Source organism: Orycteropus afer, unplaced genomic scaffold (genome assembly GCF_000298275.1).
Source record: "Orycteropus afer afer isolate SDZICR_OR568_19922 unplaced genomic scaffold, OryAfe1.0 scaffold00017, whole genome shotgun sequence".
NCBI lineage: Eukaryota > Metazoa > Chordata > Mammalia > Tubulidentata > Orycteropodidae > Orycteropus > Orycteropus afer.
The window spans coordinates 21,609,701-21,626,809 of NW_006921604.1; positions in this window are offsets into that span (position 1 = coordinate 21,609,701).

A 17,109-nucleotide genomic window follows, 5' to 3' on the forward strand; every position below is an offset into this window, starting at 1 on the left:
GAGGGTTTTTTTTTTTTTGTGCATTTTTAGTTCTACATCTCCATTAGAGGGTAGGCTTCTGAAGGTCAGGCACCATGACTGTCTACCTGGATTTATGCAGCACCCAATCGGCACATAGTAGGCCAGTGTTCTGGCTACCTAGTGCCATTCTGACAAGAAACATACCACAAATGGGATGGCCTTAACAAACAGGAGTTTATTCTTACAATTTGGAGGCTTTAAGTCCAAGTTCAAAGTGCCAGGCTCTAGGGGCTGGGTGAAAGCCCCTCAACCTTGGGATCTGAGGCTGAGAAGCCCCAAGGTTGACAAGTAAAAAGGGTACAGTCCTGATGTTACCAAACCACATGGCAGGCTATTAAGTCCATTGTAAGTCCCAAGGTCGGCAGAGCGTAGCAAGCTGCTGAGCAGTGACATGGCTACATGCAGGGTCCAAGCGTGCCATAGGCTAGAGACCATTCCCAAGGCTTCTTAAATACAGGAAGCAGACCACATCCCAAAGGCAGCTACTCAGCTGCTTGTGGTAGATCCCACCATGGAGCTGACTGCCAGTCTCATCATGGGGAATAACTACCACCAGCTGCCCAGCCGCTCAACCAGGCCCAGCCAAGTTGACACACAAACATAACCACCACAGCCAGCAAAACATGATGATTAACTGAATAAATACAGAAAGGTAATGCTAATTAGGATGAAGGTGGCAATGGTAGGTGGTGCTTAGTGCCAGTGCTCCATGTCATTACTTCCCACTTAGAGAGGGGCAGCTACTTTGTGGAGCACAGGTCCGGTATTCCATAAGCAAAGACATAGCTTGAAATTGCTGATCAAGCCTTGGTCTTTGAATTAGGAGACCTGTGTTTAATCCAGGATCTACCTTTAACTAGCATAACTATATGTGCTGCATAGCAAATATAATTAACAGGAATAGTTATAGTTAACATGCTGTGCAAATGATCAACAAGCTTGCTTCTAACTGAAAGGCTGGAGGTTTGAATTCATCTAGGAGCAGCCTGGTGGGGGGGAGGAAGTGAGGTAGGGCAGTGGGTTTGGAGTGGGATGGGGGTGGCAGGAAGGAACCGAGTTAGGACATAGGCTTTGGAGTGGCTGAGGGAGACCAGGAAGTGACCAGAGCAGTTTGGAACAACTAAGGGAGATGAACTTGTCTGTCAGTTTGTCATACTGTGGTGGTTGCTGAGACAGACTCAGAAGAACGAAGAAGCCATCCACTTCTCAAAGAATTGGCCAGTGAAAACCTTATGAATAGCAGTGAAATACTTTCTGATATATTACTGGAAAACTTTATGAATAGCCCTGAAACATTGTCTGATAGAATACCGGTAAATGAACCTCTCAGGTTGGAAGGCACTCAACATATGACTGGGGAAGAACTGTCTCCTCAGAGTAGAGCCAGCCTTAATGATATGGATAGAGTAAAGCTTTTGGGACCTCCATTTGATGATTTGGCATGACTCAAGATGAGAAGAAACAGCTACAAATATCCATTAATAATTGGAACATGGAATGTATGAAGTATGAATCTAGGAAAATTGGAGGTTGTCAAAAATGAAATGGAATGCGTAGGTTGCTATTAGTGAGCTAAAATGCACTGGTTTTGGCCACTTTGAATCAACCATATGATCTCCTATGCTGAGAATGACAAACTGAAGAGGAATGGCATGGCATTCATCATCACAAAGAATGTATCAAGATCTATCCTGAAGTACAGTGCTGTCAGTGATAGGGTAATATCCACAGGCCTACAAAGAAAACCAGTTAATACTACTATTTTTAAAATTTAGGCACCAACCACCAAAGCCAAAGATAAGGAAATTGAAATTTTTTACCAACTTCTGCAGTCTGAAATTGACCAAATATGCAATCAAGATGAGTTGATTATCACTGGTGATTGGAATGCAAAAGTTGGAAACAAAGAAGAATTACTGGTAGTTGGAAAATATGACTTTGGTGATAGAAATGATGCTGGATATTGCATGATAGAATTTTTCAAGGCCAATAACTTATTCATTGCAAACACCATTTTTCAACAACACAAATGGTGGCTATACATGTGGACTTTGGCAGATGGTGTACACAGGAATCACATTGACTATATCTGTGGCAAAAGGCGATGGAGAAGCTCAATATCTTCAGCCAAAACAAGGTCAGGAATGGACTGTGGAACACACCATCAACTGCTCACATGCAAGTTCAAGTTGAAGCTGAAGACAATTAAAACAAGTCCATGAAAGCCAAAATATGACCTTGATTATATTCCTCCTGAATTTAGAGACCATCTAAAGAATTGATTTGATACATTGAACACCAATGACTGAAAACCAGAGGAATTGTGGGGTGATATCAAGAACATCATCCATAAAGAAAGCAAAAGGTCATTAAAAAGACAGGAAAGGAAGAAAGGACCAAAATGGATGTCAGAAGAGACTCTGAAACTTGCCTTGAATGGAGAATAGCTAGAGCAAGTGGAAGAAATGACAAGATAAAAGAGCTGAAAGAAGATTTCAAATAGCAGCTTGAGAAGATGAAACCAGTTATTTATAATGAAATGTGCAAAGACCTGGAGTAAGAAAAACAAAACAGCAGGACATGCTCAGCATTTCTCAAGCTGAAAGAACTGAAGAAAAAAATTAAGCCTCTAGTTGCAACATTGAAAGATTCTATGGGCAAAATATGGAATGATATTTTGATGCAGAAAGCATCAAAAGAAGATGGAAGGCGTGGTAGTTCAGTTTGTGTGTCAGCTTGGCTGGGCCTGGTTGAATGGCTGGACAGCTGGATGTAGTATGAGATTGGTAATCAACTCCATGGTGGAATCTACTGGGAGCAGCTGAGTAGCTGCCTTAGGGAATGTGGTCTGCTATCTTGGGGAATGGTCTTTAGCTTATGGCACACTTGGACCCTGCATGTAGCTGTGTCGTTGTTCAGCAGTCTGCCATACTTTGCCGACCTTGGGATTTACAATGGACTTAAATCAATGGCCTGCCATGTGGTTTGGTAACATTGGGACTGTGCCTTTTTACTTGTCAACCTTGGTCTTGTCAGCCTCAGCAGCCAGCTGTCTGATTTCCAAAAAATCATCTGGCTGTGTGCTGTAAAGTCCATTAATGCCTTCTCTTTTATGACATGCAGGTAGACAGTCACATGAACATATGTTCTCTAGATAGAGAAATAGTCCTATCAACAAACACTTAGGACTTCTCATTTATCTGAAATGTTAAAGCATCAGGAATTTGAATTTGTCCTGAGAAGAGGTCTTATTTCAAAGTTGAGAGTCAGAATGAATTAAAAGTACCATATTACTTAGGTCTATATTCTTTAAGTAACACATAGTAATTGTGAGGAAACAAACCAAGATACATAGAGAGACTGAGAAACCCTATATTGAGAGTCACCTTGCCTTCAACCAACAAAATTTATGCATTCTTTGAACAAACACTTGTGGAGCAGTAGGTGCTTATTGGAGTCCCTGGGTGGTGCAAATGGTTTATGCACTCAGTGCTAACGGTAATGTTGAAGGTTCAAGTCCACTCAGAGATGCTTCAGAAGAAAGGCCTGGTGATCTACTTCTGAAAAATCAGCCATTAAAACCCTATGGAGTACAGTTCTACTCTTACACATATGAGACCATCCTGAGTCAGAACTGACTAGATGGCAATTGGTAGTTAGGTGCCTATGTGCTAGGTACTATAGTAGGTCCTGGAGTGATCATAAGGATCAGTAAGTCAAATTGAGAAAGATTCTCTGTTTTACTGGGACTCAGTTTCTTTGTTTCTAACATGCAATGTTAGAATAGATGTTCTTAAAGAAAGTGTCTGGGTTGAAATTTCTGTGAAACATTTCCCACCTTTTCCTTTACATATCTATAAAAATCTTGGGTAATTAAATTCAAAATACTTTCAGACTTAACTATATTTGAGTTCTGCAAAGCTTCAAATTATTTCACTAGATGAATAATGAGATAATTCAATAGTGAGGGAAGGAGAACAAATGTCTCGGGAAATTTGAAGATCAATGTGTCTGTGCATGGCTCTCTTTCACATGGCATTAAGCAATCTCTAAGTAGGAACACTTCAAATCCTCTCCGCTTATCTCTGAAACTCACCCATTTCTTCACATATGGCTTCACCTGATGGGTTACTTTTTCATGCCTGTAATTCCCTGACTCAGCCTCATGCAATGACATGACTGCTAAAGGCCAGTTGTAAAACCAATTATATTTTACAAGTCCTGCTATTATTATATGAACATCTGGGACTCGATGGATGGGACTGCTCGTTAGTTTTGATGGCAGAGCAAAAAAAAGCTCTCTGGGCTCCTTGGCACCCTTTCCTCCTCCATTCTTATTCGATGGGTTTGCCGTGTCTACACATTCTAGCATGGTTGATAAAAATCCAAGGTCAGAACCACTTTCCAAAAAATACAGAGATTTATGAACAAGCACAAGGTAGCAAAGGATTCCTGATCTGGCAAATTCCAGAAAAGAATCTAGTTTCAAAAGATGGATTTGGCACCAAATACATGAAAAGAAAAATAAGTGTTTAATACTGAGGAACTGTGATTCCCAGGGTTTGACTCAAGTCTGTTAGCCAAAGTAGCTGAGCTTTCAAGGGCTCAGTTCTACAGACCTGAGCTACATCACTCTGTGTTTTGAAAGGAGGATGCGGATCCCTGAGATTAGCACATGTCAAGGGAAATATTCTCTGCTTTGACAAATCCTGTCTTTTTTTAAACTATTGTGTGATACTCTTGAGGCTCCAATTCTCTTAGTTCAATGGCCACATTTTCCTGTGTTTGTTTTCTTTCCTGTCTCTTAAGTTTAGATCATAAAGCCTGAAAGCAAAGGACACAAACTGTCTCTTATGCATTTTTATGTTCCCTGTTCTTAGCTCAGTGCATAGAAAACACTTAATGAATGTCAAATATATGTCTACCTGTTTTATAATATGGTGGCCCTTGTCAATATCATTATGACTCCACGAGTGCCAGAGTGGAACTATGCTCCACAGAGTTTTCAGTGGCTGATGTTTTGGAAGTAGATCCCTAATCTTCTTCCCAGGTGCCTGGAGTGGACCTGAACCTCTAATCTTTCAGTAAACATCCGAGCACATTAACTGCACCACCCCAGGAATCAACTTGGTGGTAACTCACTACTACTTACTTTTGTCATTACCACGCTGAAAGAAAAATTCATATTTTTACTATCTGGAACATAAGTATATTTTACTACTCCATACAATGTCCAGGCACTAATCAAAAAGAAAAGGTACCCACTGGGATTACCAGATTCTATAGAAGAGACTTAGCTAGCCTGGCGATCAAGTTTTGCAGCTCTCTCATCATAACAACAAAGCATTGGAGCTGCTCAGTTGTGGGAGCTACTGCCTTTCATGGAAGGATTTTTCTCTTCATCCATTTATCAAAGATGTATTGAACACCTATTACAGGCCAGGAACACTGCTGGGATCTGGGTATATAAAGTTAAGTAAGACACTCTTCTTTTCTCACCCAGTATAGGAGCACACTAGGGCTGGTAGAGTTAGAAAAAAAAAAAAAAAAAGCCAAGTTAAATTTGAGCTTCAGATAAATAAAAAATAATTGTTTAGTATACTTTCAGTCCATCATCCCCCCTGTCAGTTTGTAATACTATGGTGGATTTTGTGTTGCTGTGATGCTGGAAGCCATACCATCAGTGTTACAAATACCAGCAGAAGAACCATGGTAGACAAGTTTCAGCAGTGCTTCCAGACAGGAAGAAAGGCCCAGCAATCAACTTCTGAAAGTCAGCCAGTGAAAACCTACGTATCCTAACAACAGACTATTGTCTGATATAGTGCTAGAACATGAGCCTCCTAGTGGTCACAACAACAAACTCAAGCAAACCAACGACTGGACAACACTTCATTTTGGTGACATGGGGTCACCATGAGTCAGTTTGTCTAAATGGCAACTAACAACAACAACATATTGTCCATGCAATATGTGGGACATACTTATACTAAAAAATTACTGTGCACCTAAAATTCAAATTTAACTGAGAATCCTGTATTGTATTCCTGTATTACAATGACAACTACTGTAAGGGTTGTATGAACAGAATGTTGCTTGAGTTCAGAAGAGAGAAATGAATTCTGCCTGAATGAGCCAAAACATTTTTTCAGTGATATGCAAACAGTAAGTATTAACTAATTTAATTTCTCACAACCCCATGAGATAGTTGTTGTTAGGTGCTGTCAAGTTGTCTCCGACCCATAGTGACCCTATACACAGCAGAATGAAACACTGCCTGGCCCTGTGCCAGCCTCAACAACCCTTGTTATACCTGAGCCCATCGTTGTAGCCACTGTGTCAGTCCATCTCATTGAGGGCCTTCCCCTTTTTCATTGACCCTCCACTTTACCAAGAATGATATCCTTCTCCAGAGAATGGTTCCTCCTGACAATGTGACCAAAGTAGGTGAGACAAAGTCTGGCCATTCTCGCTTCCAAGGAGCATTATGTCTGCACTCCTTCCAGGAGAGATCTGTTAGTCCTTTTATCAGTTCACTGTACTCTTAGCATTCTTCTCCAACACCACAACTCAAAAGCATCAACTCTTTTTCAGTCTTCCTTATTCATTACCCAGCTCTCACATGCATAAGAGGAGATTGAAAATACCATGGCTTAGGTTAGGTGTACGTTAGTCCTCAAGGAGATATCTTTGCTCATCATTTGAAAGAGGTCTTTTGCAGAGGATTTGCCCAGTGCAGTATGTCTTTTGATGTCTTAACTGCTGCTTCCATTGGTGTTGATTGTGGAATCAAGTAATATGAAGTCCTTCACAACTTCAATCTTTTTTCCATCCATTGTGAAGCTGTTTATTGGACCAGTTGTGAGGATTTTTGTTTTCTTTATGTTGAGGTGTAATCCATCCTGCAGACTGTAGTCTTTAATTTTCATCAGTAAGTTCTCCAAGTCATCCTCACTTTCAGCAAGCAAAGTTGTGTCATCTGCATATTGCAGGTTCTTAACGAGTCTTCCTCCAATCCTGATGACATGTTCTTCTTCATATAATCCAGCTTCTTGGATTATTTGCTCAGCATTAATATTGAATAAGTATGGTGAAAGGATACAACCCTGACGCACCCCCTTCCTGATTTTAAACCATGTAGTATATCCCCTTACTATGTTCAAACAGGCCTCCTGATCTATGTACAGGTTCCTCATGAGTACAATTAAATGTTCTGGAATTCCCATTCTTCTCAATATTATCCATAATTTGTTATGATCCACACAATAGAATGCTTTTGCACAGTCAGTAAAATATAAGTAAACATCTTTCTTGTATTTGCTTTCAGCTGAGATCCATTTGACATCACCAATGATATCCCTTGTTCTACATCCTCTTCTGAATCTACCTTGCATTTCTGGAAGCTCTCTGTCAATATACTGCTGCAACTGTTTTTGAATTATCTTCAATAAGATTTTACTTGCATGTGATATTAATGATATTGTTTGACAATTTCTACATTCTGTGGGATCACCTCTCTTTGGAATGGGTACAAATATGGATTTTTTCTAGTCAGTTGGCCAGGTAACTGTCTTCCAAATCTCTTGGTATAGATAGACAAGTGAGTGTCTCCAGTATGGCATGTTTGTTGAATCATCTCAATGGGTAGTCTGTCAATTCCTGGAGACTTGTTCTTTGCCAGTTCTTTCAATGCAGCTTTGACTTCTTCTTTCAATACCATTGGTTCTTAATCCTATACCACCTCTGGAAATGGATGAAGATTGACCAGGTCTTTTTGGTATAGTGATTCTGTGTATTCCTTCCATCTTCTTTTGATGTTCCTGCATCATTCAATATTTTTCCCATAGAATCTTTCAATATTGTAATTTGAGGCTTACATTTTTTTTTCAGTTCTTTCAGCTTGAGAAATGTTTAGCATGTTCTTCCCTCCTAGTCTTTGCACATTTCATTATAATAATTGGCTTTGTCTTCTCTAGCTGCTCTTTGAAATCTTCTGTTCCGCTCTTTTATCTTGCCATTTCTTCCATTTGCTTTAGCTATTCTCCACTGAAGAGAAAGTTTCAGAGTCTCTTCTGACATTCATTTTGGTCTGTCCTTCCTTTTCTGTCTTTTTAATTACCTCTTGCTTTCTTCGTGGGTGATGTTCTTGATGCCATCCCACAATTCTTCTGGTTTTCGGTCATTGGTATTCAATGCATCAAATCTATTCTTTAGATGATCTCTAAATTCAGGAGGGATATTATCAAGGTCATATTTTGGCTCTCATGGACTTGTTTGAATTGTCTCCAACTTCAACTTGAACTTGTATATGAGTAGTTGATGGTTTGTTCCACAATCAACTCATGATCTTGTTTTGGCAGAAGATATTGAACATCTCCATGGAGAAGTTCACGAGGTAGATGTTGCTACTATTCCCATTTTTTTCAAACAAGGAAACTGAGAACCAGAATTTCAGTAACTTGCACAGGTCATATAGCTAGTAAGTGCCTGTACTGAGATTTGAACCCAGGCAGTCTAAACTCTTAGTACTACATTTAAGCAACATGCTATACTGTTAGCGCTTCTCCTAATAATCTATTTACATGATTTACTGCACAAACCATTTTCATATCTGTTAGCTTAAATCTTTCCTCTGCACAACAATGTTGTGAGATTAGTTTGGTTTCATTTTTTCCTCTGGTGGTGTGGTACTTAAGGCATTTGACTGCTAACCCAAAGGCTGTTGATTCAAACCCATCAGCCACTCCTCAGAAGGATGATTGGGCAATCTACTTCCATAGAGATACTGCCTCAAAAACCCAAGGGGGGGGGGTTGATATGAGTCAGAAATGACTCATTGGCAGTGAATTTGGTTTTTTAGATATGTTAGGAAACCTAGTCACAAAGTGATTAGGTGAGCTGCTTTAATAATAACAAATCTGTAACAGGAACCAAGCCTGGAACTTCTAGACCAGCTCATAAGCCTAAGATAGAACCCAGTTCTGCATAAAACCAACCAACCAACCAACAAAGAAACAAAACCAAACAAACACACTGCCATTGAATGGATTCTGACTCATAGTGACACCCCACTGGGTTTTCCAGGCGGTAAGTTTTTATGGAAGTAGATTGCCCAGTCTTCCCTCCATGAAGTGGCTGGTGGGTTTGAACCACCAACCTTCTGGTTAGCAGTCAAATACCTTAGGCACTACACAGTGGGTGCCTATTTTCCATTCAATAAAGAACAAATGGAAGAAACTTCAAATTATGATATGAAGATCTTATTATTCACTTGAGGTGTAGAATAACTTTCCTTTTAGGTCTTTAAAAACAAAAATAATTTTCCTTGTGGAAAGAGGAGCTCTGGCTTAGTACCTAAGGCATTTGACTGCTAACCAGAAGGTTGGCAGTTCAAACCCACCAGATGCTTCTCGGAAGGAAGATGGGGCAATCTACTTTCTTAAAGATTTACCACCTTTAAAATCCAATGAGAGTTTCTATGAGTTGGAATGGATTCAATGGCAGTGGGTTTGGTTTTAGGAGCTCTGGTGGGGTAGTGCCTAAAGCATTTGACTGTCTGGTCCTGTGCCAGGCTCATGATCCTTGCTATTCCTGAGCCCATTGTTGCAACCACTGTGTCAATCCATCTCGTTGAGGGCCTTCCCCTTCTTCATTGACCCTCACTTTACCAAGCATGATATCCTTCTCCAGGTAGAAGGTGGTGGTTCAAGCCCACCAACTACTCCTCAGAAGGAAGACTAGGCAATCTACTTCCATAGAGATACCAACTTGGAAACCCAAGGAAGGGTCCCTATGAGTTGGAATCCACTTGATGGCAGCGAGTTAGTTAGTTAGTTTAATGGAAAGAAGCATGGTAGACTAGAGCAGAGTACTGGGGTTATGGAAGGAAGTGTGGTAGAGTATGGTAAAGTAGCGGGGTTCACACTTTAGCATAATTGCCTGAATGCTGGACTCATCCCCAGAGTTTCTGACACAGAAGATCTGGCTTGGGGTCTGAAAATTTGCCTTTCTAACAAATTCCTAAGGAGATGCTGTTGCTTCTCATTCAGGTACCACATTTTGTGAATCACTTGTGCACAACAATTGGCTCCTGTCCCACAGGTTGTCAGTTTGAATCTATCCAAAGGCTCTGTGAGAGGAAGACTTGGCAATCTTTTCCCATAAAGATTGCAGCCAAGAAAACCCTATGAGGAAGTTCTTTTTTCTGTCACATCGGGTCGTATAAGTCAAAATTGACAAGCAGCACCTAACAACAACAACTGTGTACTGAAGTGAATCTGTGAAATCAGAAACTTTGACTCTGATTCCTAGCCTCTACCTATGCAATCTTGGTCAAGTTACATAGCCTCACTGAGCCTCAGTTTCTTTACCTATGAAATTAGGCTTTTGAAACCTTTCTGAGGGTTAAATGGCATAATGTAAAAAGACACTTATTTTCTTTCCTTCCTGTTTTGGAGATAATACCATTTCACATAGAGATAGTGGATTTCCTGTCTTGCTTGCTTTAGCATTTTACCTCTGAGAAAAGCAGTCATATTGACATGACCCCTGGGGGCAGACAATAGGATTAAGTAGCAGAATTATTTTTGGTATATTTCTCAGCTGAATGATTCCCATGGTGTGGTGGGGTTGGAGGTGCAATTTGTATACCCCTAGGAACCTGCTGGGAGATCAGATATTGCACTTCTATCTTAGTTTAGATTTTCCCAGAAGTAGATGCCGAGACAAGGATAATAATAGGATAATAATAAAATAATTTGTTTAGGAATTTGTTTAGTAATAGCCCCAAGAAATGCTCATAGGAAAGGGGGGCAGGGAAAAGAAAACCTTTATTATCAAACCAGTTACTATTTTGGGTTTCTGCAACTTCATTCCTGCTGGGAAAATAGCATTCTTTGAAGGGTTCTCGTTAGGCATTTGTTCTCTGGCACTTCAGACCTGGCAGGCAAAGCAGGTTCCTGCTGCTTGAAAAAGCCCTCAACTGGTTGGAGTTTGGGAGTATGCAAAGGCCTGAGTGTGTACAGGCCAGCAACCACATCCAACTTCCTTCTCAGGACTGAGATGTGTCTGCTCAGCCCTCCGGCCAAATCACTAAGGAACCATACTATTAGTGGCAGGGAGTCACATCCTTCAGTTGTGCCGCAGCAGAGAAGAAATTAGGAGCCTTGCTAAAGAGTTCTGGTAATGTAGTGGTTAATACATTTGACTCCTAACCAAAAGGTAAGTGGTTCGAACCCACCAGCTACTCTGCAGGAGAAAGATGAGGTAGTCTGCTTCCATAAAGATTTACATCCTTAGAAACTCTATGGGGCAATTTACTGTGTCCTGTAAGGTCACAATGAATTGAGATCGACTCAGTGGCGGTGGGTTTTTCCAGTGCTGGCTGTGTTGTTTGAGGCACGAGTGGAACACTGAACTTGAGTCATCCATTATTAGCCTCAACCCCTGGTGACCTCAGTGCATTCCTAACATCTGATCACCTAGGAGAGCATCAACACTGAGAGTTCTTCTCCACACCACTTTCTTCTTGTCATCAGATGGTTCGCCCAGTAGTCAGCATCTCTTATGTTTCCTATTTCAGAAGGCCTCTGCTTTTTCCTAACTATAGAACAATTAGTCTTGCACTTATTGATGTCACAGTGTGTCACACATCATGTTTCTGAAGCAGATGGTTTAGAAAGATATCAGTGAACTTCTTCTGCCAGAGCACAGGCCTTCTCTAGGAGGTTAATCCAGTTCCTCAGGGAGGATAAGAGCACATTTCTACCTTCGCAATATTCTACATCAACATATCACATCTATTATGTGGGACTGCTAGTATTCTGCTCCAAGAATTTCACCTCTCATTTTATTACTTGTTGAAATAAGGTACTTAGATATATCTTTTTTTTTTTTTTTTCCACCAGCAATAGTCACTTGGTAGGTGTATCAAATCATCTTTTGATAGGAGTCACATGTAATACCTTATCTTTGGGATTTCTCTTCATATTTCTGAGCTAATCAACATTATCTACATTTCAAAAACTAAGAAACAGAAGTTCAGAGCAGGTCAGAGAGACTAAATAATGTATCCAATGATATAGTGGTCAGGTTAAGATTATCATTCAACGCTTGACTTGAAGGATTTATAAAACCATTCAAAATACTTCTTGACACATAACAGATGTAAAAGAGATAGTTGTAGTGATAGCCATGAGAATGGGCCTCTCAGACCTCCAACTGAACAGTAATTGATCAAGGGCCCCAGGGCCATATTTGTGAATTCCATTGTCACATTTGCTGTGAGACCATGAATTCCATGGGTGGTTCTCAGCTAAAGACTAAACATAGCAGGGTATTGAGGCAGTACCTTTTTTGGGAGGAACAGAACTTTTCTGATGAAAAATGACTCAAGGACAGTTTTGCCAAATTTCCTTTAGACCACACAGCAGTCTAGGACGCTCCCACTCATCCTTTCTTCCTCTCTCTTTCACTCAGAGTCTATAGTAGCAGCCTGTAAAATGGCCTAATGATCTCTGCCTCTTAGTATTTCCCCCCAGAATTTGGCTTCTCATTTTATTATTTATTGAAATAAAGTATTCATATATATTTTTTTTCATCAGCAATACCCATCTGCTAGGAGTTATTATATAATGCCTGCTGGTATTCACATCCTTGTATAGTCCGCTGCTACACTGTACCAGGGTTAATCTATGGGACAAATAAAATGTAAGAGAACCAGTAGTATGTGATTTCTGAAATTAGATTGTAAAACACTGCAGCTTCTACCTTGGCTTTCTTTCTCTTCTTCTCTTGCAGGTCATTCTCTCTGGGGAAAGCCAGCTACTACGTTTGAGGAAACTGAGGCAGCCCTGCAGGGAAGCCCATTGGTGAAGAGCTGAGGCCCTCAGCCCAATAAACCAAGACACTAAGACCTGCTGACAGACAACCATATGGGTGAGCTTTCTAATACTTTTGAATGACTACAGCCCCAGCTAACAACTTGATTGCAACCTTGTGAATCATGGTGTTAATGTATATATATATATTTATTTTTTTATAATTCTATGCTTTTGTATGGGGAGTTCTGGTGGCATAGTGCCTAAGGCATTTGAATGCTAATCAGAAGGCTGGTGGTTCAAGTCCACCAGCCACTTCTTGGAAGGAAGATTGAGCAATCTACTTCTGTAGAAATACTGCCTTGGAAATCCAGCACAGAATTGATTTTTGGGCTGTGATACAATCTAAAGATTATTTTCTTTCAATGTTGTTGTTGTTAGGTGCCATCCAGTCATTTCCTGCTCATAGTGACCCTGTTGACAACAGAACAAAAGGCTGCCCAGTCTGACACCATCCTTACAATCATTGCTGTTTGAGCCCGTTGTTGTAGTCACCTGTGTTTATCCATCTTGTTGAGGGTCTTCCTCTTTTTCTCTGACCCTCTACTTTACCAAAAATGATGTCTTTCTCTAGTGACTGGTCCCTCCTGATCACATGTCCAGAGTATGTGAGATGAAGTTTCACCATCTTCACTTTTTAAAAATTTTTTTATTGTGATTTGGGTGAAAATTTACAGAGCAAATTCACTTTCCATACAGCAGTTCACATATACTTTGTCTCATGACACTGACCACAGTTTACCACAATGCAACAGCTCCCCTCTCACTTATTCCCATAGTTACCTCTTCCCTGTGTCCATCCCTCCATGCACTCCTGCCCCCTGAGCTGTCTCCCTGTGCATACACAGTCCTTCTTTCTCCCATGATTGTTCTCTCCAAGGAGTGCATCTACCTCAGGTAAATGTTCAACTCATATGCCTGTCTCTTGTTTGGCTGGAAGCCACAGGTGTGGGTTCAATTCCAGACCTGACAGACAACTAAGGGCCATAGTCTCAGGGGTTCCACCAGGCTCTATTGGGCCAGCAAACCCGGTCCCCTCCCTTTTTTTTTTCCCAAATGATTTTGAGTTTTGTTCCACATTGTTCTCCCTGTCTATCCAGGATCTCCTACATAGATCCTCTTCCAAGTGGTTGACAGTAGTAGCTGGGCACCATCTAGTTCTTCTGGTCTCATAGTCACATAGGCTGCAGATTGGATGGTGTACCAGTCGCTAGGACTAATTGTTGCCATGACATTTCATTTTCTTCATTCTTCTTTGCTCTGGATGAGGAGAGACCCATCATTTCATCTAGATGCCAGCTTGCAAGCTTTTAAGATCCCAGTTGCTACTCGCCATAATAGGAGGTGGAACAATGTTTTCTGTAATATGTTATGCCAATTGAGCTTGATGTCCCCTGCAACTATGGTCTCGAGCCCACAGGTTCAACTACTCAGTCCTTCTGGGTAGCTGGCTATGACCAAGCAGTGACTACAACCTTGCCCCTTGTCAGCTCTGCTGTACACCTGGGAATTCAGATCATACACATAAACTTATAGGACCATTTCCTACCAACCCTATATATGGTCTTGGGTAGACTCCCCGCTTCATAGACATACCTACTAGTTCATCCTGTCCACCCATCTATTCACCCATATACTCATGTTTGCTTTCACTAACAATGCAGTACTGTATGTGCAACAGGGCTCATCTTTTTGTCTGTAGCTCCCATGTACCTCTCTATGTCTTTCTCTTCCTCAATGGCACCATATTGATCACTCACATTTGGTACATTCCCTTCTCTTCACCCAAATCAATACTTATCTCCATCTGTCTACCAGCGTTTCCTCCCCTCCTCTACCACCCCTGGTAACCAACAAAGAAAATTTCCTTCCATAGATAAACCTTTCCTTGGCTTTTACAATAATGGACAAAATGCTTCCCAGTCTGACACCATCCTTACAATCATTGCTGTTACAATACAAATATTGTATTAACAATATTTGTCCTTTTGTGATTGACTTATTTCATTCAGGATAATGTCCTCCAAGTTCATCCACATTATGTGGTGTTTTGCAGATTATTCTTTAGCATTGCATAGTATTCCATTGTGTGTATGTACCACAGTTTGGATATCCATTCCTCAGCTGATGGACACCTAGGTTGTTTCCATCTTTTGGCTATTGTAAATAGTGCTGTGATGAACATGGGTGTGCATATATCCATTCTTGTCATGGCTCTCACTTCTTCAGGATATATACCGAGTAATGGAATGGCTAGGTTAAATGGTATTTCTAGTTTCACCATCTTCACTTCTAAGAAGCATTCTGGCTGTACTTCTTCCAAGACAAGAATTGTTCATTCTTCTGGAAGTTCATGGTATATTCAATATTCTTTGCCAACACCATAATTCAAAGACTTCAATTATCCTTTGGTCTTCTTTATTCATTGTCCAGCTTTCACATGCATATGAATCAATTGAAAATAATATGGCTTGGTTCAGGCATACCTTAGTCTCAAAGTATTATCTGTACTTTTCAACACTTTATAGAGGTCTTTTGCAGCAGATTTGCCCAATGTAATATATTATCGCTTGAGATTTCTTGACAGCTGCTTCCATGGGCATTGATTGTAGCTCCAAGAAAATGAAACCCCTGACAATTTCAATCTTTTCTCCATTTATCATGATGTTGCTGACTGGTCCACTGGTGAAGATTTTTGTTTTTTTATGGTGAGTTATAATGCATACTGAAGGCTGTAGCCTTTAATCTTCATCAATAAGTGCTTCAAGTCCACTTCGTTTTCAGCAACTAAGAATGTGTCATCTGCATATCACAGATTTTCAGTGAGTCTTCCTCCAAACCTGATGCCATGTTCTTCTTCATATAGTCCAGCTTCTTTGGTTAATTACTCATACAGATTGAATAAGCATAGTGAAAGGATACAACTCGAATACACTTTTCCTGATTTTAAACCATGCAGTATTCCCTTGTTCTGTTCAAATGACTGCCTCTTGATCTAATTTTTCTTTTAACAGGTGAATGAATTTTGTAAATGAAGATGTTTGGTCTTATTTCAGTCATATACATAGTTTTTTGGGTTTTCCACTTTACATAGTTTGTTGGGTTTTCCACGTTGATAATTATTATTTTGGTTGTTTTCTATGTCAATTTTCTTTGCTCCCTTTTTGCTTGTAATCATGATTTTTTAAGGAATGTTTGTATCTTTATTGTGATAGTTATAATTTATGTCATTGTATAATAACTTTAATTTTTTCTTTCCTTAGACATCTGTTAGTTCCTAAGAAGTGATAAAATGAACTTTTGTCTTCCTTCCCTTTCTCCTCTCCTCCATTATCAAATATTAGCCAATAATATTATCTTTCTTAGTTTTTCACTTTTGTAGTATTAAATATAGTTATACCATCATTACATTATTTGTTGAATTTAAATAAAATTCTTTAAGCCCCAGTTATACTATGAGTTAAACAATGGATTTCTTTCTCCCATTGTATAAGTGCATACCCATCTTCTTCCCTCTTTCCTCTCCAATTTTGGTCAGCATTTAAAATGTTTACATATTATTCTCTAATTTCTAATTCTCAGTTTATTTTAGCTTTAGTTCTATAGTCAAAGGCATTCAATATTCTTTGCCAGTCTTGTTGCCATACCTCCCTCCAATCAAGTCTTGCTGGACTAAAAAGTTCAATCCACAAGTGTCATCAAAGGCTCGTGGGAATGATAGCTTTTCAGATTTTTTAAAAAATCAGCTTTAAAACTATTTGCCTGTAGCTTTTACATTTGGAAAGCACTTAGATGAATATAAAATCCTTTGCTTACATTTTCTTTCTTAAGTATTTTATAGATAGTGTTTTATTGTCATGTATCATTGAATTTTTCTGTGGCCAGAAAAATTCATTCTTTTATAAATGAGTATTTGTTAGATCCCCTACTCTTTTTCTGAATCAAGCAGAGTGTAGAAAGTCTTTGGCTGCTGGCATGCTTATTTCAATTTCTCCAACCATTGTGGTAAAGAATGGATATAATATTTCTCTTTTAGAGTAAATCCTTTACCTCAACAGTGTATTTTTTATGGTACATCCTCAGTTGTGCCTCTGTTGGGCCTTATTCTATCTGTTCATACTTTTTCTATGTCTTTCCTTCACTTTATTGCTTTCTGCTTTTGGTGTTTCTTTCAGACAATTCACACTCCATAAGATTGATTCTTTTTTTT